General features: G+C 33.2%; 1 non-coding gene across 1 annotated transcript; it reads right to left on the reverse strand.

The window, feature by feature from the left end:
* Positions 1 to 2,409: 2,409 nt before the first annotated feature.
* LOC112781896 (small nucleolar RNA R71) lies at positions 2,410 to 2,517 on the reverse strand. The gene has a single exon (XR_003192645.1). It is a non-coding gene; the product is annotated as a small nucleolar RNA R71 (small nucleolar RNA).
* Positions 2,518 to 3,411: the final 894 nt, after the last annotated feature.

Below are 3,411 nucleotides of genomic sequence, written 5' to 3' on the forward strand. Positions count from 1 at the left end.
AATTTCGTGCACCAAGTTTTTGGCGCTGTTGCTGGGGATTGTTTGAGTTTGGACAACTGACGGTCCATCTTGTTACTCAGATTAGGTAATTTTCTTTGTTTTATTTTCAAAAATATTTCTTCAAAAATCTTTAAAAAAATTTTTTTTTTCCTTTTGTTTTTGTAAATTATTCAAAATTTTTAAGAATGAATTCTAGAGTTTCATGGTAACATGTTGAAGCCTGGCTGGCTGTAAAGCCATATCCAAATTCTTTTGGATTGAGGCTTCCACTTGTCAACATAAAAGGCATATATATGAAGTTGGATGAAGTATCAGCTGTTATATGCCTAATTTGTATCTTCTAAAGCTTGGCTGGCTATTAAGCCATGTCTAACCCTCGGATTGGAGCTTTAGACTAAGAGTGCAAGATTCCTGGAATTCATATTCAAAATTTTGGAATCCTTATTTTTATTTTTCACATTAATTTTCGAAAAAAAACAAAAAAATTTATAAAATCATAAAAATAAAAAATATTTTGTGTTTCTTGTTTGAGTCTTGAGTCAATTTTTAAGTTTGGTGTCAATTGCATTTTTTCTAAAAATTTTTTATGCATTTTTTTCGAAAAATTCATGCATTCATAGTGTTCTTCATGATCTTCAAGTTGTTCTTGGCCAGTCTTCTTGTTTGATCTTCATATTTTCTTGTTTTGTGTCCTTTCTTGTTTTTCATATGCATTCTTGCATTCATAGTGTCTAGACATGAAAAATTTTTAAGTTTGGTGTCTTGCATGTTTTCTTTTTTGAAAAATGTTCAAAAATAAGTCTTGATGTTCATCTTGATCTTCAAAGTGTTCTTGGTGTTCATCTTGACATTCATAGTGTTCTTGCACGCATCACATGTTTTAATCCAAAATTTTCATGCATTGAGTATTTGGATTGACTTTTTCATCATAAAAAATTCAAAAATCAAAAAAATATCTTTCCTTTTTTCTCTCATAAATTTCGAAAATTTGGATTGACTTTTTCAAAAATTTTTAAAATTCAATTGTTTCTTATAAGTCAAATCAAATTTTCAATTTAAAAATCTTATCTTTTTCAAAATATTTTTCAAAAATCAAATCTTTTTCATTTTTCTTATTTTTCGAAAATTTTAAAAATATTTTTCAAAAATCTTCTTCTTAATTTTATATCATGTTTTCGAAAATATCATCAACAATTAATTTTTTGGTTCAAAAATTTCAAGTTTGTTACTTACTTGTTAAGAAAGATTCAAACTTTAAGTTCTAGAATCATATCTTGTGATTTCTTGTGAATCAAGTCATTAATTGTGATTTTAAAAATCAAATCTTTTTCAAAACTAATTTCAATCATATCTTTTCAAAAATATCTTTTTATCTTATCTTTTTCAAAATCATATCTTTTTCAAATATCTTTTCTAACTTCTTATCTTCTTATCTTTTAAAAATTAATTTTCAAAATTTGTTTCAACTAACTAATTAACTTTTTGTTTGTTTCTTATCTTTTTCAAAACTACCTAACTAACTATCCCTCTCTAATTTTCGAAAATACCTCCCTCTTTTTCAAAAATTCTTTTAATTAATTAATTGTTTCAATTTTTAATTTTAATTTTAATTTTATCTTAATTTTCGAAAATCATCAACTCCTTTTAAAAAAATTATTTTCGAAATTCTCTTCTCCCCCACCCTCTTCTATTTATTTAATTATTTACTAACACTTCTCTTCATCTCATATCTCTGCTCTCCTCACCCTTGTGTTTGGATTCTCCTCCCTTCTCTTTCCTTACATTACATTCTTTTCTTCTTCTACTCACACAAAGGAATCTCTATACTGTGACATAGAGGATTCCATATTTTCTTTGTTATTCCCTTCTTTGTCATATGAGCAGGAGCAAGGACAAGAATATTCTTGTTGAAGCAGATCCTGAACCTGAAAGGACTCTGAAGAGGAAACTAAGAGAAGCTAAAATACAACAATCCAGAGACAACCTTACAGGAATTTTCGAACAGGAAGAGGAGATGCAGCCGAAAATAAAAATAATGCAAGGAGGATGCTTGGTGACTTTACTGCACCTAATTCCAATTTACATGGAAGAAGCATCTCCATCCCTACCATTGGAGCAAATAATTTTGAGCTTAAACCTCAATTAGTTTCTCTGATGCAACAAAACTGCAAGTTTCATGGACTTCCATCTGAAGATCCCTTTCAGTTCTTAACTGAATTCTTGCAGATCTGTGATACTGTTAAGACTAATGGAGTAGATCCTGAAGTCTACAGGCTCATGCTTTTCCCGTTTGCTGCAAGAGATAGAGCTAGAATATGGTTGGACTCTCAACCTAAGGATAGCCTGAACTCTTGGGATAAGCTGGTCAAGGCTTTCTTAGCCAAGTTCTTTCCTCCTCAAAAGCTGAGTAAGCTTAGAGTGGATGTTCAAACCTTCAGACAGAAAGAAGGTGAATCCCTCTATGAAGCTTGGGAGAGATACAAGGAACTGACCAAAAAGTGTCCTTCTGACATGCTTTCAGAATGGACCATCTTGGATATATTCTATGATGGTCTGTCTGAATTAGCTAAGATGTCATTGGATACTTCTGCAGGTGGATCCATTCATCTAAAGAAAACGCCTGTAGAAGCTCAAGAACTTATTGACATAGTTGCTAACAACCAGTTTATGTACACTTCTAAGAGGAATCCTGTGAGTAATGGGACGCCTCAGAAGAAGGGAGTTCTTGAAATTGATACTCTGAATGCCATATTGGCTCAAAATAAAATATTGACTCAGCAAGTCAATATGATTTCTCAGAGTCTGAATGGAATGCAAGCCGCATCCAATAGTACTCAAGAGGCATCTTCTGAAGAAGAAGCTTATGATCCTGAGAACCCTGCAATAGCAGAGGTGAATTACATGGGTGAACCATATGGAAACACCTATAACCCCTCATGGAGAAATCACCCAAATCTCTCATGGAAGGATCAACAAAAGCCTCAATAAGGCTTTAATAATGGTGGAAGAAATAGGTTTAGCAATAGCGAGCTTTTTCCATCATCCACTCAGCAACAGACAGAGAACTCTGAACAAAATACCTCTAATTTAGCAAACTTAGTCTCTGATCTATCTAAGGCCACTCTGAGTTTCATGAATGAAACAAGGTCCTCCATTAGAAATTTGGAGGCACAAGTGGGCCAGCTGAGTAAGAAGATCACCAAAACCCCTCCTAGTGTTCTCCCAAGCAATATAGAAGAAAATCCAAAAGGAGAGTGCAAGGCCATTGATATAACCATCATGGCCGAATCCAAGGAGGAAGGGGAGGACGTGAATTCCAAGGAGGAAGACCTCCTGGGACGTCCAGTGATCAACAAGGAGTTTCCCTTTGAGGAACCAAAGGACTCTGAGGCTCATCTAGAGACCATAGAG

The sequence above is a fragment of the Arachis hypogaea genome, chromosome 19 (assembly GCF_003086295.3).
Source record: "Arachis hypogaea cultivar Tifrunner chromosome 19, arahy.Tifrunner.gnm2.J5K5, whole genome shotgun sequence".
NCBI classification, from domain to species: Eukaryota; Viridiplantae; Streptophyta; class Magnoliopsida; order Fabales; family Fabaceae; genus Arachis; species Arachis hypogaea.